Source organism: Cricetulus griseus (genome assembly GCF_003668045.3).
Source record: "Cricetulus griseus strain 17A/GY chromosome 1 unlocalized genomic scaffold, alternate assembly CriGri-PICRH-1.0 chr1_0, whole genome shotgun sequence".
NCBI classification, from domain to species: Eukaryota; Metazoa; Chordata; class Mammalia; order Rodentia; family Cricetidae; genus Cricetulus; species Cricetulus griseus.
In genome coordinates this window covers 235615501-235640673 of record NW_023276806.1, presented here as the reverse complement: position 1 = coordinate 235640673, position 25173 = coordinate 235615501, and the positions used below count along the sequence as shown (strand labels likewise).

Below are 25173 nucleotides of genomic sequence, written 5' to 3'. Positions count from 1 at the left end.
ATGCAAACCACAATACACATCATTACTAACTGAGTGAATAATGTCTGAAAATCAGAAATTTCAAAATCAATGTTACTCCCATTCATTTGGGTCAAATTAGCCTGCACAACTCATCCCTGAAATTAAAAATAAGACAGTAATACTTTCTTAAATGATAAGGAGAACCTGGGTATCTTAGTTACTGTTCTACTACTGGGAGGAGACACTGTGGCCAAGGAAGCATTTAACTGGGGGCTTGATTACAGTTTTAGAGAGTGAGTCCATGATCATCATGGCAGAGAGTGGCAGCAGGCAGGCAGACAGGCAGGCAGGCAGGCAGGCAGGCAGGCAGGCAGGCATGGCACTGGAGCAGTAGCTGAGAACTCACATCTGATCCACAAGTTGCAGGCAGAGAGACTGAGGCTGGGCTGGTGACATACCTCCTCCAACAAGGCTATGCCCTCTAAACCTTCCCAAACAGTTCCAATAACTGGGGATCAAGCATTTACACATATGAGCTTATGGGGGCCATTCTCCGTCAAACCACCACATTGTGCCATCTCAATGACTATCTCAATGGCCCAGTAGGTAAAGTCACCTCTGCCACCAAGTGTGATGACCAGAGTTCAATCCCTAGGGCCAGCATAGTGGAAGGAGAGAATCAACTCTATAAGTTGCCCTCTGATGCCCACAGGCATGCTATGGCAAGCATGTGCATGCATATACATAACAAAGAAAATATAAATGCTATTTTTAAAAATTTTAATAAGTAAAATCTAAGCCTGCTGTGGTGGTGCATGCCTTTAGTGCCAGCACTTGGAAGGCTAAAGTAGGAGAATCACAAGTCCAAGAGCCTGTGTTAACAAACAACACAGAACAACAGTAAAGCAGAAAGTGTAGCCCTCTCATGAAAGCCTTCCCATTCACTGGTAGCAAAAATGATCATTTAAGCTATACCACATACATGTTTTATCATGGAGACAAAAATTTGAAGTGGTGGCAGTACCAGGTTTTGACATAACTTAAAGTGAATATAGATTAATTTCTTGTTGTGGAATAACCTTTTTGTACACTGTAAATACATGTCACTTGGATTGAAAATAAAAAGCTGAATGGCCAATAGCTAGGCTGGATTTTTAGGGCAGGGAGAACCCTGGGAAGAAGGAGGGCAGAGTTTCAAGAGATGCCAGGATTCGGAGCAAGTGGCATGGGCATTACATGGTAAAGGTAACTGGGCCATGTAAAACAATGTATATTAAAAGAAACGGGTTAATTTAAGTTATAAGAGCTACTTAGAAACAAACCTAAGCTATTGGCTGAACTTTCATAATTAATAAGTCCCCATCATTATTGGGGAGATATCAGTCTTGATGAAAGGGTCTGACTACAATTTCTTATTAGAGAGAGAGAGAGAAAGAGAGAGAGAGAGAGCACACATTCATAGTGCTGGGGATCAGCGACAATTTGGGGAGACAGAGTTCAAGACAGGGTTTCTCTGTGTAGCCCTAGCTGTCCTGGAACTTGTTCTGTAGACCAGACTGGCCTCAAACTCAGAGATCTGGCTGCTTCTGCCTCCTGAGTCCTGGGATTAGAGGCATGCACCAGGATGCCTGGCTTAAACAATAACAACATTTTTTTGTGTGTGTTAGGGATCAAATCTAGGACTTAATGCATGTTTAGGCAAGAACTATACCAACAGAGCTATAATCCTAGCCCCAGTGTATGTCTTTTAAAAACAGATGATTTAACTGTGAAAACAATCCTGCTATCACAAATCATTTGTTACAAATAACTTTTCCTTTTGTGTTGGTTGAAAGATAAAGAGTATGTGTCCAAATAAAAGTGAAATATACTTAGGGACCTGCCCACAACTGTGGCAATTTTCAGGTTAGCAAAATAATTTTCTTTTCTCACCTATTTTTATCCATCCTACTTTCCTTTTTGTATGTATGTGCAGACTGTGTCAACCAAATAAACATTTATATGTTTATTTGTATACATTTGGAGTAACTTGTCCTGATGTGACATAGTGATGATTCATATTGTATTGAGACTCATTTCCTACAGTAACAAGGCAAATATCAGTTGGGCATAATGGAAATGGCATAAACTGTAAATTATGAAACCTGGGTGAGAGACAAAACATGGACATCTACTTGATTTGAAGCAAGTCTCTAGTCTTGATAAGCTTTAGGATCCTTAGTTCTGTCGGGCAGTGGTGATGCACACCGTATCCATCCTTGATTTAAATAGACTGAAGGCTCTCTGACTGAGTTGGAAGGATCCTTGAATCTCCTGAAATTAATTTGTGATAGTATGCAAGCATTTTTGCCAGAAGAGGTGTAATAAACTCCAGATTATCATAAATATTCACAGTAACTCCCCCGCTAAGGTACCATTTGTTCCCCTTTCAGTGTTCTGGGCTGACTCTGTGACTTTCTTCCACCGAGAGAGAGAGATGAAAGTGGACTTCCAAGCATTAACCTTAAGCATCCTTGAAGCTTCTCATTCTCATTCTCATTCTCTTGGAATGCTGCTGCCATCAAGTGAATTATCTCCAGTTTTCTGGCTGGTGACTCATGGCCCATCTTCCATCCAGAAAGCACCACCAAATATACTATGTGGCTACCTGGATCATTCAACCTCACTTAAGGCATTGAATAATTTAAGATGGCTAAAGAATCCCAGGAAAAGACAGGAACCAGCCAGGTTGGTCCATGGGTGTAGAACTGTGAGCAAAGTAATGAAACAAATTGTATATGTGTTATCCAAACCTCTTGGGATTAGAAGTGTTTCCAACTTCAGATTTGTTTCTTATTTTGAAATATTTGCACATGTGATATGTTATTTATGATTTATTAAAGCTTGCCTGAGCGTTCAGAAAGCAAAGTTAGCCACAAGCCATAGAGTTCAGACAATGGTGATACACACCTTTAATCTCAGCACCCTTACTAACAAGTCATAGAGCCAGGCAGTGGTGGCATACACCTTTAGTCCCAGGACTCAGGAGACAGGCAGATGGATCTCTCTGAGTTCAAAGCCACCCTGGCCTACACAGAGTGAGGAGTAACAGAGGTCATGCTTTGGATCCTAGCACTTGGCATCACATGCCTTTAATCCCAGCTCTAGGGAGGTGGAGACAGGAGTGATATGGCTGGGTGGAGAAAGGATTATAAGGAGAAGGAGATAGGAGTGATGTGGATGGGTGGAGAGATGAATATAAGGAGGAGACAGGAACTCAGAGCTTTTACCTCTAAGGATTTGTGGAGACAGGCTCAGCTATTTTGGTTTGAGGTAGAGGTAAGAGCTAGTGGCTGGCTGCTTTGCTTATCTGACCCTCAGCTTGAACCCCAATATCTGTCTCTGAGTTTTTATTATTCGTGTTACATATATGCACAAGGAGGTACCTTGTAGATAGGACCCAAACCTGAATACAATTCTCATTTGTGTTTCATATACATCTTATACATAGAGCCTGGAGGTAATTTTATTTACTGTTTAATGTGTCTACATTTGTCTGTCTTTTATCAAATGAGGTCAAATGCATTTTTTTTTCACTTACAACAACAAATGTTAGTACTCAAAAATTTTAGAGCTTGGCCTGTTGGGTTAGGGGATGTTTGGTATAGCACTAGCTAACTATTTCAAAAAGGTCTCTTTGCTTTTATATGATCCTTAAAGCTTATGAACTACTGGATTTAAATAAACTGATTTAAAATATGGTTGTGTGCCTCTTCTTTGTTCATGAACTATGTCATAGTCATGATTTAATTAGCAAATCTTAAATTCAAATGGCATTTTAAAGTAAATCTTGGAACTTTTGAATAGCAGACCTTCGAGTTTATAGTTCAAAATTTTCCTACTTTGCCCTTAAAAAACAAAAATGTGGGCCAATGTCTGGGAACCTCTCTCATTCTCCATATTTTTTTCAAAGATTAAAGCAATTGCATCTGCAGATTCTATTAACACTCTAGTTTGTTATTTCCAGACCAATGTTTGAACTTCCTTAGGACAGCTGCCATTGGCTCATACTGCTGTTCCCCTTCAGTTATTTAGCAAACACTGCCCAACCACCACTTGTCTAGTCTGCAGAGAGGCTACAGCCTACAGTGTTCACTTCGTTTCTTTCACCTTAGACATCATGTCAGCAGAGCTATGTGGATGCAGCTGCCTTCTGGACGTGGCCTTTCAGAGTCTTCCCTTACGTATTCGTGGCAGATCTCTTCTGTACTCATGCTTTTCTTCCCCCTAAATTGTTATTCATACTTGAGACACACCATTTTCCTACATATCTTATCTCAGTGGACTGTTTCATGAATGAAGACACTAATCTTTCTGGCTACCTCTTTAGAGCACCACCACCCCTCACCACCACCTCAGTGCACTTTGATTTTTTGCCATTTGAAATGGTAGCATCAGAATTTTATCTGGCAGGATGTCTCCTTGTCTTTTTGGAATTCCAGAGAAGGGTGTGAAAGTCAGGCTTTTACGGTTTCCTGAAATTTTCTTAAGCTCCTGCTAACAGTGTGTCTGGCAGTGACGACATCCCTCTGGAATTTTCTGATGGCCAGGTGGCCTTCTTCCAGGTTGCTGTCACTTCTGATTTTTCCATTCAAAGCCTCTCAGTTGGCCAGAATTAGAAGCATGGTGTTAGCTCTCCTCATCACTGTAAGATGACATTTCCATGTAGGTTAGTGACTGTCGGCCTGGCTACAGACTTGAATCACTTGGGGGCACTTAGCAACAATAACAACGACATCTGGAGTCCAACCCAGAGAGATTCTGCTTTAGTTAGTAAAGGATCAAGGCTTCCTGTCATTTTTCCCCCTGTAGTTTGCTTTTGATTTGTTGAGACAGTATGTGGCCCAGGCTGATCTCAACTCTCCACCCTCTTACCTCGACTTCCCAAATGCTGAAGTTATTTGCAAGTGTCTTTTTAAACAACTCAGTTTATCTGATTCTTTTTGCATTGCTGGACTCAAACCCAGAACTGTGTGCATGCCAGGAACGTTCTCTACCACCAAAATGCACCCTCACCCCTCTTTTAAAAAATCTGCAGATATCCTAACGTGCAGTCAAAGCTGAGAACACTAATTGAGGAAAGCATGAATTTATCAGATGTTCTGAATTTAGAAAATAAGACATCTGCCAGATGCCTGAAGAGTCAAAGCCTCCATCATTAAGATTTTTGAAAACTTCTCTTCTCCAGTCCATTAAACTTTAACACAAGCAATCTCGTTCTAGCATGTCTAAACAGGATAATGGCAACCAGAACCATGATATTACTTTCTGATTGTTGATATGAATCTCAACACAACTCTAACATCCTTAAACAAGATGAGACTAAACAGCAAAAGCCCTTGGAAATGCTCATAAAACATGGTTCAGGACATTCACTATTTTGAAATTCTAAATAATGATGAGCCATGTTTCTCTTGAGACTTTTCTGATTAATTAGGACAAAGATTTGACACAGGAAGTAAATTTAAGAAGATAATTTTCTCTTTCTTAAGGAGTTTTCAGGTCACTAGCTCTGTATTGGTCAAGAGGCGATTGATATGCTAAATGTATTAAATATAAAAGAGTTATTTCTTACCACTTATCACACTTGAAACAGGAACAGTTAAAACTTTTGCATTCTTATTGTTGCCATTATTACGTTGTAAATGTGTCCTTCCATGTTCATGGGTTTGAAAGTTATTCTATAGGTCATGAGTAGATTAGAGCATGAATCCATGTAAGTGAGTTAGTTATAAATATAGTGGGCTTGTCAGAAAAGGGTGTTTGGCCCCTCTTCTTCTTCTGCCTTTTACTGTGAGATGACACAGCATAAGAGCCCTATTTTGGGGGCTGGAGAGATGGCTCAGAGGTTAAGAGCACCGACTGCTCTTCCAGAGGTCCTGACTTCAATTCCCAGCAACCACATGGTGGCTCACAACCATCTGTTATGAGACCTGGTGCCCTCTTCTGGTGTGCAGATATACACGGAAGCAGAATGTTGTATACATAATAAATAAATAAAATCTTTAAAAACAAAAAACAAAAAAGAGCCCTATTGGGATGCCAACACCATACTCTTAGACTTCCTAGCCTCTGATACCATAAGCCAAGTCTTTTTTTTTAAATAAATTATCCAATCTATAGTATGCATCTACAGCAAGTTAAAGCAGACTAGGGAGACCATTGAGTAAGCAAATTCAGCTTCCCCTAAGGCTGCTTTTCTCTTTTCTCAGAGGAAATGGCTGTGTTTCTGGTCAGGGCAAAACCGCTTTTGATATCATTCTCAAAGGCAGGTTAAGTGTTGACTAAACAGACATTTAGGAACAAATGTCCACCCTAAAGTCACATGACTTGAAATGAGCATCTTGCAAGAGATCTTGAAGAAAGGATTGCTGACTTTGACAATCAGGACATTTGGGGGATAGTCAAGTATGATTCAGGAGGTTTTTTGTCTATGTTGTTGGACATGGTGAGCATGCAGGAAGAAATTGGATTAGAGATGACCACGCACGAATGTGGGATTTTCCTGGATGCTAACAGGGGACAAAAATCTGGCAGTAGAGTGTTCTAAAACCCACTCTCTAAACTGCTCCGAGTTAGCTATGGAAAAATGTCTATTTGGGGACAGCAGAAGTCCAGAGGTATTGTCTGTAGGAATCTACAAACACCAACAGAAAGAGTAAGCAACATTCTCATGTTGAAAAACAGCAACTGCTTTCAATCAGGCAAGCCCTCTTGGAATCACAAGCATTTGTCAATAATTCAGTTTTGCAATATGGTTTCATCTGACAAATTCTCAGTAGAAAGCACATGTAGAAAAATGGTGTCAAATAACATTAAAGGGTGTGTTGTAAAATTGTGTACACTAAGAAAATGAGTGTTCATTCTCTCTCCAACTCTAACTCATGCCATCTTGAGCTAGGATTACAGAAGTTTGAAAACATTGCATAAGAAGATGATGGAATGAAAAAAAAAAAAGACAAAACAAAACAGAGCCTAACAACAGAGTAAAGACGTTTGATATAGGGTTTCCTAAATGGATAGGTTTAACCCAGACTGAGTGTTATTTTAATGCCTTGATGACTTTCACTTAGACAGACATTACCTAACTGAACAAAAATATTTCATTTTTCTCAGACATTAGTACCAAAAACAACAAACATTTTTCTCTGTATTAGAGTAACAATCATAGATTCATGTATGTGTTCTTGAATAATTTTTTAAAAACCAGGTTACATTTCTTCTCCTATCAAAATTATCTCCTTCCTTCCCATCTTGCTTCCTTTTTTCTTTTCTTTTCTTTTCTTTTCTTTTCTTTTCTTTTCTTTTCTTTTCTTTTCAGGCCTTCCTTTGTCTCTTTTATTATGCTGAGATTTGAACCCAAGTCCTCGGTGCATGCAAAGTGTACACTGAACTAACATTGCGATATCTTGTTAAAGAGACTTGTTGACTTTCTGGAGAAATGAGAAAATTCCCATCGCTTCAGAGTGAGGTCCACATTTTAGCAGAGGAACTATAATATTAGTTATGACTGATTGAAAATAGATTAAGCCTTTCATCACTTAGAAATAAGGATCAGGTCTGGGCGGTAGAGTTCCTGCATAGACAGAATGCTATCCTGTGTTCAGAGTCATTATCACTGGGGGGAAAATCTATTCTATAAAGTTTGCCATAAGAAGAAAGATCATGTTCAGCTCTGAGATGTACATCACACATTGTCCTTTTTGCCTCTTCCCTCAGCAATGCAGGAAAAAAGAGAAAACATACTTAGCACGTCGAATGGTTGGCTTGGGTTATGGTTTCCCAAGGCATGCAATCAATCTCCAAATTTCATCCTAAAATATAGGCATTCCTACTTGGGACCAATCCAGCCAGGGTTGTACAATTGCTGGGGTCAAAGGAGAAGATACTCTACCTCCTCATCTAAATTGAATCTATGTGAATTCATTTAAAATGACAACCTGTATTTAGATAAAAACATGCTTGAGAAACAATACTGTTTGGTAAAGAAAGAGGTTAATGAGGAAAATGCAATCCCTACTTGATGCCATTGGAATGCAGAACCACAGTTATTTGCATGTGTGGTATCTGTAAAAGGTCCAAGGAATTTTGTTTTTGGTTTTTTGAATTGTTTATAATGTAGTCTCTTTTTGTTCCATCCACTAACAATTCCAAGAAATGATGGAAATCAAAAGACAGAAAAATATAAATGAATTTGGGTTCTAAGAAAATTACCAGTTGCAACATCAACTCTAGCCACAGTTCATAAAGCAGGTGATTATGGGGACAATAAGAAAAAATGCCATTAAATCAATAAAAAGCCCTTGACTCTTGCCAACTCTGAAATAGCGCCTGGAAGTCTGACACTCCAAAATAGTCCATGCCAAATTTTGCAACAAAATTTCACCAATAATGATGTTCATTTCAGGGACTTAGTTTAGATAGTCCAGGCTGCTGAACATGAAACAAATGATAATTTTTGAGGCTGTTGCATTTCATTAAATAATTCCCAGATTGTCAAATAAAACAAATCTATTCTTTTAAAAGTAATCCTGGAAAGGTCGACAACTTTTCAATGGACCAATTTCTCATCTCACTTTGAGGTAATTTCCTCACACACTTCAGGTTTAAGAACTGCTTCATTAAGAACACCAATTTCACAACAAACCCATTTGCCTCTGAGACTCAGCAGCCAGAGCAGAGGCCAACACTGGAAAGCCACAGGAGCCAGGCTGTGGAAGCCAGGGATGTCTTGGCAGAAAGTCAGTGACATTCATGTGCAGCCCACTGTTCCCATTTAATATAGAGTAGCTGTCCCATTGCACTATGGTGGTAAATATTACCTTTATATAACAGTAGAATTACCATTGTTTAAGCTTTCATTTCACTGTCTTGATTGGATCCTACCCTTAGGCTTTAAAATATGCAAGACTAAATGTGAAACAAAAATCAACAGTTTATGATGTGTTAAGATTTATATTTCTGGCAAGTTCTTTTAGATGCACAGGGTGATAAAATTCTACTGTGCCAAACTCCCTCTGGAAGCCTCCCTGCCCCTCCACTGACGTTTTCAGTGGACAGGACTTGCTGTTAACATGAGGTGACTTTGAGGATTCAGGAACACTTTCACCCCGTCCTACCAGGCACCTTCCATTTCACACCTTTTCAAGAGAATATATAGCCATGGTTCTCAAGGTCTGTTCCTTGGACCACTTGAGAAGTTACAAGAAATGCAGGTTCTTAAGCTCTGCCTCAGACTTACTGAATTAGAAATGAGGGCTCAGGTATTTTTTGAAAACATTTATTTAGTTTGTGGAGTATGTGTGTGCCTTGTCATGATGTGGACTGCAGTGATTGAACTCAGGCCATTAGACTAGATGGCAAACTCCTCTATCTACTGAGCCCACTCACCAGCCCCCAGTCATTTTGGTAATTCCGTTACCTTCTAAAGCTTAAAAGCATATGCTACAAGGGAAAATACACCTCTAGAATTCTAGAAAAAAGAGCAGCAATGCCTTCTAGGTTGGTAGCAGGGGGAAATTGGCATATCCCTGATTTCAGAGTTCTAGGAAACCTAAAATGGAATTAGTAGGCAGACCCCTCTTGACCAAGATCATATGCAAATCTCCTTTCACCCTGGCTGAGCAGATGGCACAGAGACCCAAAGCCATTTGCTCTGTATACTTGCAGGATAAAAGAGCCAGTGAAGGCCACACCCAAGTTGAGTCTTAGCCTAGCCAGACAACCTCGGCATCTGGGATGTAATAAACGGGGATGGCTGTCATTCTCAAGGTCAGGTCCACAAGGTCAACTTCCCAGAAAAGAGTAAATGTGATTTAATCAGTGTCCTGAAATCTGAGCAATGGGAACCTGCTTCTTCTCTTCAACATTAGAGTGGAGGAGTAGAAAGAGAGGTGGAAGCCTTTCTCACCCCTACATCAGCCACTGAGCCTCTGAAGTGTCACTATCATCAAGAATCATTCTACCAGCAACTGTTAAGATACCAGGACCTTTTTTCAAAATTTCTGACTCCAGCTACTTCCCCCCTCCCTCACAGTATTGACTCCAAGATGAACTAATAGTTGACAACCTGTGGTTTGAAACACACTGCTCTAAAAAAGAAAGAGAGAAAGGAAGAAAGATGCTGTTCCAAAATGCACATTGCAATAAATATATGACTAGCATTATTTTTTTAAAAAATCAACAACACATGTCCTTACTAATGTTGCTGAGTGCTTTATGTGTTAGTGTGTGTTTTTCTGTCACTTGAATTAAAATCCTAAGATTGCTATAGACCATATGCCAACTCTATTCCCACAACATTCCAATGAATTCAAAAATTATTTTTATTGAATTTATCTTAACCTCGGATTTGATGATTGTCTATAGCCAAAATGGCCAAATGTCATGACGACATTAGTAATTATTTGCCAGATTTCAACAAGTATTTTCATTCACTGGAATTTGATTTCAAGCAAATTATTCAATGTAAGTGTCTAATGATGGGGTTTCTCCCCTATCCTAATATACAATATACAAAGACTGGAAACATTACAAAGTGTTTTAAATGGCGTTTGAAAAGAAACACTTGCACTTTAGAAAGATGCAGCCCCTCGGATGTCGTGGGAAAGAACCCGAAACCCCTCCTCTTGGTTGCTGGAAGATTTCTTCTTTATGAACACGCGTGTATTGCCACGTAGGCCACCACAAGAGACACTAGGAGATATGCTCCTGCACCCACTCTGAATGTGTACACGGAGCGCGCGTGCCCACCCGCCCCCGTGTCATCTGCAACCCAGACAGACTCAGGGCGCGGGCAGATGGGAACCGACTCTAACCTCTCCTCGCTCTCTTCCCAAATCAAAACCCACCGTAAACACCACGAAGAGCCAGGAAACCTCACGGCTTTAATCATTTCCTTTCCCCGAGCTCCATGTGGCACACAGGACACTCCGCTTTCCTTTGGGCTTGTCGGCATCTTGCGAGGGGTGTGGGAGAAGAAAAAAGAGAAAAGCAAACCGGTGTTTGCAGAGGCGGAGAGAAATGCCGGCCCCAGACGTGAGGGTCCACCCGACCCCTGGCTCTCTCTAGGAGCCAGCCCTGGAGCCCTCCGCTCTCGAACGACTTGAGAGTTGGCGCCATCTGGCTTTTTAAAGAAGAACACGAGGCGGGAGGTAGGGGAGGTGGAAGAGGGCCGGCGGCGCCTGATTCTCAGTACCAGCTCCAGCAGTCCGATGAAGGAGTAGCTAGGGCGCTCCCCTCCAGGGCGCTCCCCTCCCCCATCCCCTCCTCTGCCACCAAAGCCACGGGCAGCGGGGTTGCAAGCCAGGAACCCCGATCTGTGCCAAGAAGCAGTCACCCTGCTGGAGATGATCCACCACCACCACCACCACCACCACCCCCACGCCACACACTCACACTCCATTGATGGCTGAATGGGGAGTCCCGCTTTCCAGCCAAGTCCAAAGTGCGGAAGTAACTGTTACTTAATGCATTATAAATAAAGCGCCACTAACAGGTATGGACTTCACCATTCTGCGGAGCCAAACGGAGACAGAAAGAAAGGACATCCAGGGTTATGATCCCTACTCGACTTTCCACTCTGTGGAAAGGAATCAGGCTAAAGGAATGCCCACTTTCCCTGACCTCCAACCTCATGCCTCATTACTTCACGGACATTATGGGAATAATGCCTTCTCTAATTGTTGCAAGAGACTAATGAGTTAGTTAAATGAAAAGCTAGACCCCTCTCCTTCTACTAATTATAGCAGGACGGTTTAATAAGCCATAGTGTAATGGCAACTGATCTTTGTTAGTCACCTAGTGCCTTATAAATTAGAAGTTTGTTCTTGAGCAGATGGATGTAACAGTTCCACAGAATGACGGCTGATGATGGTAGAGACTGCTTTGTCTATGATGTTGACTAGGTCTCAAAAAGTAATTATTATATAAAGTTCAGTTGGCAGAGTGCTTGTCCATGCCTTGGGCCCTGGGATCAACCCTTGCCACTGAAAGAAGGTAGGGAAAGTAATTATTATGGATCTTTTTTAGCCTGCTTTTTAAGTGATTGAGTTCAGAGAAAGTTGTTGCAAGTTTTTTTTCATTCCATTGTACCATGCAGAAACACACACACACACACACACACACACACACACACACACACACGTAAATAATGTGTACATTGTATGATGATGTATATACACATAGGAAATATGGGTCTGCAGTCATTGTAATGTCATACATACATCATTCATCAGTTAAGAAGACTTCTGCTCTCAGTTGTCATTTATTCTTCATTGTGTTAGGGGCTGTTGTCAGTCCCCATTTTACACACGAGAAAACCAAGGCTCAGAAAAAGCACTTCCCTCAGATGCTGATGATAACAGAGCTGAAGCCATTTATTTGAACTCTGAGCTAAATCATATTCAGCAAGCATGTGATGAACACCTAGTCTGCATCTGGCACTAAACTGTGGTGGGAACAAAGGGAAACGATATATTCCATGACCCTCAAGCAACTCTGCTTGAGAAATGATACACCCCTGAGGCTTAGTGTGGGATTTCGAGAAAAAGCAGGCTGAATCTTAAAATAAAATACAGCCTGGTGAAGGAGGGAAGTACCAAAGGCAAGATGAACATAGAGCCAAAAGAAACCAAGCGATGCTGAATGACACATACTGAGTCTTGCCCATATCCTTTCACCACTTTTTCTATGGCCAGTGTAAGCAACCAGCCTGCCCTCATGGTAGCTGGACTTTTAACATCTGTCATTACGAGGACAACATCTGGTAGTGGCTGTTGGTGCTGGGCAGCTCATTCTTTCTTATTCCACGTATGGCTTCTGATGAACAGATTCTCTAAAACCTGGTTGGGGTCCTTTCAGCCTCCAAGTAATCCATGCCTCCTGCCTAAAGGAAAAGACAACTTCAGAGCAGAGATGCTAGCTTGCTCTCTGCACATCCCAGTGGATCCTCTAAAAAGTTTGGATTTCAGCCAAGCAGCAATCCTGCTCAGTCAAGGTCAACCAGGGCAAGATGGGTAGCAAAGAGGAAGTTGGAAGACAGTTCCCTGAGCCCTGCACTCACAGTGCAAGCAACCTTAACCTTATGCTGGATCATTCTTGTTAGCTCCTTCGTTTACCCCCAATATTATAATTTGGGTATCTTGAGAAATGTCAGTTTAATACTATTATGAATGCTGCTTTACTTAATTCCCCTCCTTATTTGGTTTGACCAGAACTGTTCATCTTTCTTACCTTGGACTTCAGTCTTAAAATAAATAAAAAAAAATATTTGCTGCTGAACCTCTCACTAGAAAACCCATAACTTTGTCCTAAGGTCTTGGATGCTTTTACAGAGCTAGTATATTTAAAGAAATACTCTTTTAGTTGGACATGGTAGCCCAAAGCTTTAAATCTAAGTATTCAAGAGGCAGAGGTTGGTAGGTGTCTGTGAGTTCCAGGCCAACCTGGCCTATACAGTGAAACACTCAGTCTCAAAACTAACACACACACACACACACACACACACACACACACACACACACACACACGGGGCGGGGGAGAAAGAGACAGAGACAGAGACAGAGAGAGAGAGAGAGAGAGAGAGAGAGAGAGAGAGAGAGAGAGAGGAGGCATATTCCAAGCGAAGGTACTGGTTCTATCATGGAGCTCTGCTTTAAGTTCATGCTCCTGAATTGAAAACCATTACATTCCATCCCTATTATTTATAACCTGAAATAGAAAGCCATGTAAGGCCTGCAGATCATTGGTGTGGCAGATGGAGGTAGCCAAAGATGTGACCTGTGCTGACATAAGCCTACTGCAAAGACCAGTAGGCCCCATTTCTGTAATAAATTTCTGGAAAGAATGTGACACTGCAGAAAGCCAACTTGGGCTTCCCAGCTGGGTGACCTAGGGAAGCCTCCTTGGGCCCCATATCTTATCTGCAGGATGAAGGGGCTCAAGCATCTCCAACCCCTTGCAGGTTTCACTTCCTCAGTTTCTCACATAAGAATAAGCTCTAATGTCCATCAGGCATGAGCACACAGCTTATTAAATGTTGATAAACAGAATATCAGAGAACATGAGAAGAGAATTCAGGTTTATGGACCCAAGAGTCACCTAGACTAAAAATTTTTATATTTAAATGCACATGTATTTTATATGCATATATAATACATGTATACATATATCTAGAGAAACAGGGACCTGCAGAAAGTGGTTGGCCATGGAATACAAGAGGCCAATGACAAATCCAGGTCTAAAGTCCAGACTTTCTGACCTGGCAGGGCAATTTGCCCACTGGCCCTGTGTATATCTTATATGCCACTAGAGAGCTGGAAGATTTGATAAGATCCATGGTTAACGAGCTCCATGTGTGCTGTGCTTCCTTCCCCACCACCATCAATATTGTGTTAGAAAAAGCTGCGTGTTCTGGCGACAGCCTGAATCTTCTTTAAATGGGGGTCCTAAGAACTCACCCCTGCCTTTAATACTAACTCTGCATGTAAATTCGCTGAAGGGTAATATCCCGAGATCATTTTTCAGAGGTGCCGAAAGGAGTCCATTTAATGGAAGGGGCTAAAGGAGACGAAACTATCTGACTTTTCCCACGGGGCTGCTCTGGGATGGTGAGCTGCGCACACAGTCTGCCTGACAAGGAGGCGTTTCCAGCTCCATCCTAGCTGTGTGCCCTGGGCAAACAACTGCCTTCTTGGGTCTCAGCTTCCGCAGGAGAAGTCAGAAGCTGAAGTAGATCAGCGTAAAGAATCTTACTATCCGTAATTTTCCTTGACCCCATTCCTGAAGCAATTCACCTGAACTTTTAGCCAACTCTCTGCTTCTCTCTGGTGGATAGTTTAAAAAATAAAAATAAACGAAGGGAAGGGAGACAGAATGAAGAAAATCAGGATGATAGTCTAGATAACAGTAAAAAAGGGGGGTTGGGACTGATACTCCTTTAGACAAAAATCATAAAAAGTAGATTGACAGATTGTTGCCTTCATTTGGTTAGTTCAACATGCATTCGATAAATAGGAAGACTTTCCACATCGAGAGCCACATGCTATGGTAGAGACACAGCCAGTGTATCTTGACCTTGGTTTAAAAAGTGGTTGCCAAAAGGAAAAAATGTACATGTGCAGGGAAAGGGCACCGCGTTTTAGCATCTATAAATCTGACAATGCTGCTACTCTGCCACAGTCCCTTCTGGGTCTTGATCAAGTCACAACCTCTCTGGAGACCTTGTCCGGAGAGCCAGCCATCCTTAAAGTCCCTTCCTAGTTGAGGTTTTGTTCTCGAAATGCCTTGGCAGAGCCCTAACTGCCTCCTGTAAAGGCAAAATACCCTAGGTAACCTGAGCCCTCAGTTCCCTCCCATCTGGGGAGGAAAAAAAGTTGGGGGTGGGAGATCGAAAGAAAAGAGAAAAATACTGAGAAACATGTTCTGGCAGACAAGGCCTTCGGAGACTACCATGTGTGTTCCATATTGAGCAAGCCCAGGTCTTTGAAGTTTTTCTGAATGTAAAAGCATTATTCTTTCTCAAACTGTGGCTAAGTAGTACAGACGTTAAAACAATGAGGCCAGAAGGCGCAGACGCGGGACTAAGTGTTTAATTCGTCCTTCACCCAAGTGCCTGCCACCAGTTAGTCTCCCAGTTTTCACCCAGGCAGCTTGCAAGGCTGCCAACCTCTGCACCCCGTCTTCAGACCCAGGTTTGTCTGGGTCCTAGGACACCTTAGCGCCAAGTTCAGAAGAAAGTACTTTCCCAAACGCCGGGAGAAAACTTCCCAGATGTTTCCTGTGCTGCGGAAAGCAGCTCAGGTTGGATCTGAAACATTTGTCTTACAGCGGCACGGAGGCAGGTCACAAGGCCCGCCAGTCGCCCCGCGAACCCGGCTCCTCCGCGAGCTGAGGGATGCGCCCCAGGTTCTGCACGCCCAAGTCTCACGCCCATCCCGGATCACAGGGAGTTTCCCGCAGAGGGACACAGAGGGGGGAAGTATAGGGGACGTTTTATTATGTGTGGAATTATAAATCCCAACCAAATATCTCTAGTACATCTATTCTATAATGTACAGTGAGTTTTTTAGTCATCGGGCTCCTGTTATAAATTCTTCTCTCCATTGGCATCCTTCTATGCCACGGCAGGGCAGAACTGCAGCTTACTAAAACCAAAGAGTGACTCTCCTCGTGGTTGCTCCGGGGACCTGCCCATTCCGTTCCCTCTATCAGCCAGTGTATATTCCAAAAGTGGGTGGGACAGGAGCAGCAGGGGACCACAAACGACTTTACACACAGGGGCAGCCTAGGTCTCCTAGAGAAGAGGGCAGCCAGCCCCAGGTGCTTCCGGGTCTCAGCAAGCACTTCCGGGATGTGTGCATCACTCTGCTTAGCCTCAGCGTTGTGGTTGGATTGTGGCATATAGTGAAGGACTTGGCTCTCAAAGGGCTTGTTAACCATGCTGGCACAAAACTATCCTGGTGGGTGACATCAGGACATCCTTTAATCCAGCGCTAATGTGCTTTCTGCTCTTGGGCATATCCTGCCCCAGCTGCATAGCCAGTCCCTGTCTCAACCTTCCTGTAGATGCTCCCTCCTCGCTGAGGCAGATCTTGGACTGTCTTGACAGAGTAAATTCACTGGGCCCAAGATGAATGGTCTTTCTCTACACAGGCCTCTGAAGAAGTGCCTCCTTTCCTAGACATTTGTATTATGCTTGGACTTGGGTCCATGGGCCCTGCTCACTCTGGCCTCTAGGGGTCAGGAAAGACGCACAGGGGTCACAATAATGTCCTGTCAGCCTGAGCCGGTCCCTCCGAGTATATATATATATCTAGATGTGGGTTACTCAGGAAGAACTGGTATTCAGCTGGTATTCAGCTGGTATTCAGGAGAGGGTCCTCCTGAGATAATCTCAGTCTTTTAAGTGGCCATGAAATGAAGTGCACAAAAGTTGAGGGCACTGAGGGGGTCTTTGCTTCTCTTCCCTCCACAATAACAATAATCATTCCTTCTCCCGTAGAACTTCAACCAGGATTATTGTGGTAGCCGACTAGTGTGTATTCTGACCTTTGTCAGGCCCTTTAGGGAAACAAGGTCAGGTTCCCAGTGCATGAGACTGGCTCAGGCCTGGAAATTAGTGAGTTTGTGGAAGGATGGGAGGGGGATAGGAGAGGGGTACCCATTCAAGTTATTTTTTTTTCTGGAACGAATCAAAGGCATGCCCCGAATACAATACTGTATGCCTGGGCTTCAGGCCTGGCTTCCTTTTTTGACCTTTCCTCAACCTGGCTCTGCCTGTGCAGAAGGAGATTTGGAAATCCACCAGCTCAGGTAAGCATGGGAACCACAGGGTCTGGTGAATTGAAGAAAGGTAAATCATCTCCAAATGCAAACCGTCGGGTGGGGGTAGAAGCTAGAAAGAGACTAGGAAATCTGAATTTCCCCAAGTCAGCAGACTCCATAGCGGGTGGTGAGGTATGAGAAACAGTCACATTTGGAGCAATGCAGTCAGAAGTTTTTGGCAGCCCTTTAGATAACTTCCCGAACTGCATGCAGTAAAGGTCACGTGAGCAGAAAGATGTTTTCCGATGTTCCATTGCCTGGTTCCTTTCTGCACTCTCTTCGTGTCTCACATGTTCAGTAGATTTTACTGAGTCCTGGTTGAATGGTGGTGCTGACCAGACACGGTCGAGCGAGCTGTCCTTGAGGCAGAGACCGCCTTCATCTCAGAGGCAGAGGCAAGCTCACTGATGGTTGCCTTCTCACTCGCTTGCTAGTATCACTAAGACGGGTTTTTGTTTGTTTGTTTGCTTGCTTGCTTGCTTTTTGTTTTTCAAATTGGGGAATCCTGGCTATCCCCTTTCCAACCACAGTTCTTGACCCTCCACAAACGGTCTAAACTAAAAAAAAAAAAAAAAAAAAAAAAAAAAAAAAAAAAAAAAAAAAAGAAAAAAATCTATGTGAAGTTCCAGGCATCTTCTGAGGCCGGCGCCTTCCGGCTGCGGCAGTCATGTTGCTGGAATCATGCATAATTAGAGCCTGACCACTATGGAAATATAAGCAAGATGTTTACTTTCCTTACCGAGAAAAAAATAAATAAGTAAAAAGGACGCCTGGTGTTCAAAGAAGGTCTTTTTATGAAGCATCAAAAGGGCGCAATACCTGTGGCTTTAAACTCTTCCCACCCAGCGAGGGCTGGGGGAGGGGAGGCCGAGCTCTGTCTGACCCAGGTGTTGCCACTTGGCCTTCGTTTCTAGGAGCAGCCCAGGCTCTCGAAGGGCCAAGACCACAGGTATATTCACAATTTGAATCCTGTGGCCAACACAACTCCAGACCTCTCTCAATCTCAGATTCTCTAGTCATGCATTTGCGACTAACCTAAAAGACAGGCATGGAAGAGAAATCCGTGCCCCTCCCTTGCCTGGGCTGGGGTAGGGGAGCAGAACGTGGACTTCTTTGAAACCAAACCTTGCCCCATAAGGTTGGGAAAATGTATTTGGAGGCATGTTTGAGAAGACGCTAGTGAGATCCCAGGGAAGGACTAAAATTCTTAGCCAAGGGTCGCAGGATGGGGAAGGCAAGGCGAACTACAGACTACACCCTAATACGAGATTCTAGATTTTCCCTGAAGACTTGAAGGAACCGCACAGTGGTGAGGATAGCTGACAGTCCCGAGATGGCACTTTAAGGTTCCGGTTTTGTAAATGCAGAGTCTAAGAGGCCATAATTCAGTTCAGAAACCAAAGTGTACAACACCTGATTGCATCCATCGATTGTCACTCAGGCTCTTACAGAGGTTTCCAGTTCTACAGGAACGGCGAATCTGTCCACCCATCTAGGACTTTTAAGACAGTGTCATTATTAGTAAAGGAGAGACACTAAATCTGCTACGGAAGAAAAAAAAAAGCGCAGTAATGTTTTCTGAAGTATACCAGAAATGTCTTCAAATTTCCACAGCCGGTTGTAGCATAGTTTAGTCGTTCAAATAATTACCTTCCAGCCGCGCACGCCGGAGTCCTAGAGCACGGAGCCCACCAAGGACCATCACTTGTCCTACACCCAGGAGATGTCTATGAAGCAGCAATACTGTCGGGATTCCCCGACTCGCTGCCTTGGCCACAGCCAGAGCTGCAACTGTTTTACTCATTTGGATCCCTTTCTTTGGGGACTTGGCTTAAGAAATCTCTCTGGTCGTTAATAAATGCAGTACGATCACTCTGGCCCAGATTACTCCCATGGCCAGCAGCCCAGGGGCTCAGGCTCGGAAAGGCGGGCGGCGTCTCAGCCTGCTCCTGCGGTAGCCAGGAGGGGAGTGCCTTAGATTGGACCCAGGGCGCCGCCAGGGCTTTCGTTCCCCACCCAAGTCTGCGCTCGGCTGCAGATTTTCCCTTCTACTGCCAACCGGTACAACTTACAGGAATATGCAAACAAAACAAAAATCTTCAAAATACGAACACGGAAAATGGGTTCTAGGAAGTACATAGAGAAAAGTCAGAATGTGTTGTGGGAACTATGCAAAATTCCACACGTCCTTCAAAAGTGGTGGACAATTTTTCCCGTTGCCGGTCCCTCTCTCCATGGTTTCTTGCTTTCCTTTAAATTTCCCTCTTGGTGGTCTCGGTTTTTAGTTTCCAGACAGTTGGAGTCTCTCTGGGAATCCAATCTGAAGGAGGGAAGACCGAGCTTAATTTAAATTAGCAAGCAAGTTCTAGGGCCTTGGGTCTTCTACCTTTGCAGTTAACACCGCCAGTAGCAGCAGAACCCTCCACAGAATACCATTAGAGGAGCTTCCTAAAGTACATCCCCACCTGTCTGCCAGTTAGCTTTTAACTGTCACCGCCGAGTTAAGAGTATCAACGCCGTGAATTGAGGAAAATCAACCACCATATTTCCTCTCAGCACGGCAACTATAAAATGAATTATCATAGCCTTGCGTGATTAGAAAGTCCCATTAAATAACCACTCATTTAGCCTCCTCTAGGTTTGGCTTAATGCTAAAGGAATAATTAAGGCCCAGAGTCTTTGCACCCCGCCCCACACACACTCACCTTTTTTACACAAGGGGAAAGTGGTGGCTCAACCTAAATGAGTATGGCTTCCAGGACTGTTCATGTCCCCAGATATACAGAAGAGTAAGGTTCATTTCCCCAGGCCCCCAGTTGTTCTATTTCCTCTCCTCCTCTGCCTCCTCTTTTCTGAGGATCTTCCTCAATATCAGTATCAGGAAAGCCAAGAACAGAAGATGAGTTCAGCACGTCTGTAAACCACCCCTCCCATTGTGGGCTGTAAGCAGGAGATTCACTAGTCGTTATCTTCTGCCACATAACCAACTTGGGCTATGTGAGACCTCAAAAAGTCAAAGAGTGGCTGTTGATGGCTAGAGAATGGAGAAAGTTGTGCAGGGACTGTATATTTGTAGGAATGGAAATAAGAGGGAATAATTTCCTTCAAGAGATTCCTATGTCACCCACCAGGAGAGCACTGTCCACAGAATCAACTAAGCAGGGCTCATTGGAGCTCACAACATACATAAGCAACAGTCACTGAGCCTGCAAATATGTTGTTGGCTTGGTGTTTTTGTGGGACTCCTAACAGTGGAAGTGGGGGTGTCTTTGACTCTTTTTCCTGCTCCTGGGCCCTTTTCCTCCTACTGGGTTGCCTCACCCTGCCTTGCCATGAGGGTTTGTAGCTAGTCTTATTGTATCTTGTCTGGCTGATATCCCTGGGAGGCCTGCTCTTTTCTAAAGGGAAATGGAGGAGGAGTGGATCTGGAAGGGGGAGACTGGGAGGAGTGGAGGGAGGGGAGACTGTATTTGGGATGTATTGTATATAAGAGAAGAATAAATAAAATAAAATAAAATAAAATAAAAAGAAATTCCTATGTTACACTGCTTCTCTCTGAAGGCCTATATACTTGCTTTGCTTCCTAGCTTTTCATGTTCTGTTACCCCTCCTACTTTTCACAAATTCCTCAAACCCAGAACTTAAAGCATTATCTCCAGAGATACCCTCTTTAGATATGAAAGATGTCTGCAACACCTTGAAGCTACTGCTGGATGAAGGCTGGCAGGTAAACTTGCAGATCACCACATCTGCATCTTAGGGCTTTGCTTCCAGAACCCCCCACTCAGCACTCTGCCCTTTCCCAGTTTGGAGGGAGGTAATCCCTTCCCCTTACTAAGAAAACTCTTGGCCATGACAAGTGAAGAAATGTTGAGGTAGCATTTGTACATTAGAAGTAAGTTAATTGCCTTATAGGCCTCCCCAGTTTTGAGCCATTCCTGCCCCAGGCTGAAGAGGAAGCTTTGGGCTCAGTTTAAATGGCAGAGGCAGAAACTCAAGTCCAATAAATTTGATTGTATATCTTCTCAAACCCTAAGGAAGTGGAGAGAAAAAAAAAAGTACCTTGTTATGGAGCCATTGTGCTCTGGGTTTCTTTGGTTGATGAGAGATATAAATAAATGACTCTGCTGTGAATGTTTTAGAGCATATGTGGGGACCACAGTTTAAAATGCTTCACAAATCTTCAAGTGCTTAGGAGAATATGTCCCACTTTAGCCTCACTCCAGGTGTGAGCAGAAGATGCTCACAGAAAGCATTTCAAGGTCCTCACATGTGACTAGGAGACCTAGCCTAGCCTACCAGACTCTCAGAGTCATCCTGTCCTTGGAAGCTGGGAGTTTATTTAACTGCACTGACTCTAGCTAAGGCTATACTCTTTGGACTGCAGTGTCCCTTCAGGCATAAAGGATTCAGAAATGTCCTCCTTGTAGCTTGTGAAGATTGAACAACATGAGCCTGTAAAATGTTTGGCACTTAATAGGCGCTCATTAAAACTTAGTTCCTTTCCTCTATGTCCTGGAGGTGGGGGTGGGTGGGCAGGTTTTATTGCTCCTCCAGATGGAAGAACTGAGGTGGGCTTGTGGAGGAGCTATGAAGGATCATTAACTTCCTTCAGTCTTGCACTGAAGTCCAGTGGCCACCAGACTTACTGAGAAGCAGACTCAGCCCCAAGAAGGTGAGGGCTAGGATAGAGAAGTGTGATGTTCCTCTCCAGGTCCAATCTACCACAGGTGGGCTCCTGGACTGCCACTGCCATAGAAGACCTAATCACCCCTATTCCTCACTCCCTCTGGGTTTAAAGAGCAGCCCCACCCCTAGAGCTGGAGAGGCCTCATGGCTACAGGATGGAGAACAGAATAGGGGTTTGGGAACATTGCATTCTGCACCCTTGGTGCCCAAATGCTACTCTCAGGGTTTGGTGCCTGTGAAGGGAAAGGATGGCCACAAACTTAATTAAGATGCTCAGGCTCCATCCCCTGTTTGTTTGTTGATTGCCTCTGGGGAGAGGATACAGGATTTTCCTCATGGCAATCAAGTGCTGTTATTTTTTTTAATTGCCCATCTAATGTCAGCTATTACGAGAAGCCACACCAGTCCCCAAGTCTTCCTAAGTCTGACCCTTTCAACCCCTTGAAAAGACTCACTAGACTTGTGTGCCCAGCACCAAGTCAAGTTTCTAAGCTGGGGCAGGGTGGTCAGTCTGAGGAGAGAGGAAGGCAATGGTCTTCAAGGCTGAAAGAACAACCCCGAGATCTGGAGTGCTGTGGGAGGCCTGGCTTGGTGCATGGAAGTATTTAGCAGGTCCAGTGCTATTACTGCCTAACAGGGTGTGAAAAGTAATATGAATGTGAAATACTGTGGGAAAATGGAGAGTTTCCAAGCAGGCAGCAGGGCCCCTCTGGCTGGCCTGGAAGACCCAGAATCCCTAAGCCCCTTTGTGGAGCTCCAGGAGTAGTGAACAGGAAGGCAAATGGTGGGGGGGGTGAAAAGGGGGAGAGAAGAGAGGAAAGGGGCCTAAGAGCACTCTCATGGCAGATGGGGACCCTGCTGACAGCTGGGGGTAAAGTCTTGCTTCCTCTACTCTTCAGCTCTGTCTTTTGCTATGCATGTACGTGTATAAAAGATGAAAACAATATTTTACCCATCTTATTAAGCATCCTATCAAACCAGCAAGGATCAGAAAGTGTGTGGAGGCTTCTGCAAGAGGCGGCGGTGGGGGGTGGGGTGGGGGGAGGTGAGAGCTGGATGCCAAGATCCTAAAGTTATGGAAATGTCTCAAATCAAACCCAGATCTAGAGTCCCCAAACCTGGCTGCCCAGGCTGTGCCCTGTAGACATAGGCTCGCTCACATTCTGACAACAATACCTCTACCTCTAATATACAGAGAGGGGGTTCTGACTTTCCCACCTTGGGACTCAGCAAACCCTGTCTCAGGCCATAGAGGGAGCCAGACCTCCCACCTTCTCAACAATGCTTGAGAGGTGCGACTTTTTCCGAGTTTGTGGGGGAAAGGGAGGGGTAAGGGCACACCACTTTCCTCCCCACCCCTGCATGGAAGACCACAGTAATAGGCTCTAGGCTAGATTCTCCTGGTGCAGAGTGGAATTAACCTCAACCTCCGCATCCCTTGATAACCGTGCCTCTTTCCAGATATGAATGCATGCATGTGCTCAAGGTCCTAGAGGCAACTACTCCATGTTCAGTTGAGGAAGCCAGGAAGTGAATTCCTCCCTAAGAGACCAGCACCAGTCCTGCACTCTTGTTCCTCGACCAGTTTGAAGAGTTTGTCTAGCGCTTCCGCAGCAAGGACTTAATCAGACTGCGCCAGAATACAGATGCTTGCTTACAGATTGTATATTGGGTACCAAGTTTGAAAACAGACTCACTCCCAAAGCATAGTATTCTGTTATACAAGTACTCAGTCACTAGTCAAATGATCGCTAGTCATTAGCTTTCTCTTGCAAACAACAGCAAACCGAGGCTCTGGGACCCGCAACGCGAAGAAAACCAGGAAGGGCTGAGGGGGACGCCCAAGGACAATGAGAAACAAAGCTGGGACGCTGAGGGCCGGCAGGCCAGAAAAAACGGCCGCGCTGTGCTGACCTCCGACCTCCTTCCCCAGGACTGAATCTCCAAGGTCACACCTGGCGCTCCTGCTCGCAGGGAGCACGAAGGACCAACCGTACAAGTCCCATGGAGTCGGCTGCATCTGAGGCCCTGGGCGAACCGGCCTCCTTGAGGGCCGAGGCCGCGAGTCGGGAGCTCGCAGCTTCTTCCCCAGAGTCGGCCTGGCCTTCCAGCTCCGCGCGCGCGTGGGGCCTGGAAGCCGCGCCGTGGGTCCGGGCTCCCTGCTTTCCTTCCTTCCAGGGTGAGCTCACTTCCTCCGGCGCCGCTCCATTCTCCGCGGCGAGAAGCCGCTCCGGCCTCCGGCGGCTGCCCGGCGGGCACTGGTTCCCGGCGGGGCCTTCCCCTCGCTCCTTTCCCGGCCTAGGGGCTGTTGGCCCCCGCCTTGGGGCGCGGTGGAATTCCTCGCGGAAGAAAGCGGAAGTCGAAGAAACCTCAGAACTCAGAGGCAGCGGCTCCTGGCAGCACCCGCTGAAGGCCAGGCCTACGTTCCTCTAGATGCCCATTTGACTCTGGGCCAGGGCCCGAGGCTCTTTTCTTTCTTTCTTTCTTCCTTTCTGCCCCGCCCCCTTTCACCCTGTTTCTCACTTTAGCTCATTCGTGTTTTTAAAATTCATATTAAAAAGAGCAATTTCGCGTTTAAAAGTCGGCAGCAGCACAGGGGGGAATTGCAAATAGGATGGGGTTTAATTAGCTAGTAATACTCCTCTCATGCCCTATAATTAAACAGAGATTCTAGTGGCGCTTCAGGGCCCGCAAGTGATTATTACAAGCATATTTTACGTTTACATTAAAACTCTGTCCCCGGAGTGTAATATGGGATCTGACTCTATTCGTATTTCCAAACGGAGCACTGAAGCCAGCACGCGGCTCTTCAATCATGGAAGGCTGGTGCGTGCAGGCTGTTTGAGTTCCTTCGATGATTTTAAATTTTTATTCATTTATTTGTTTGCCCTGTCTTGTTGATTCTGAGTGTCCCTCCCCTCCAAAGCCAGAGCACCTAGAGTCTCCGTCCCTATCCATAGGGGAAAATATTTGTGCAAAACCAAAGCTATTTGGGTGGCTCCTCCTTATATACAGATGCACAGCCAGGCATATCCAGGCATCCCCAGTAGCGCCCTAGAAACTCAGAAGCCTCAGTTCAGATCTAAGCTATCTCCAGAGCTCTCCTCTTTGCCGGTTCATCTTTTCACATCTCTTACAGATCTCTTGTTCATCCACTGT

At 44.4% G+C, this 25173-nt stretch overlaps 1 long non-coding RNA gene across 5 annotated transcripts in view; it reads right to left on the bottom strand.

The window, feature by feature from the left end:
• The window catches only part of LOC113833306, a 36506-nt gene extending 12002 nt beyond the window's left edge, over positions 1–24504 (bottom strand). Inside the window, exon 1 of one of the 5 annotated variants that reach the window (XR_004771886.1) lies at positions 23929–24504. This is a non-coding gene — a long non-coding RNA (uncharacterized LOC113833306). The remainder of the gene's footprint in view (positions 1–23928) is intronic. The other 4 variants (XR_004771884.1, XR_004771887.1, XR_004771883.1 and 1 more) reach the window with 4 other exon arrangements.
• Between the last annotated feature and the right edge of the window lie 669 nt (positions 24505–25173).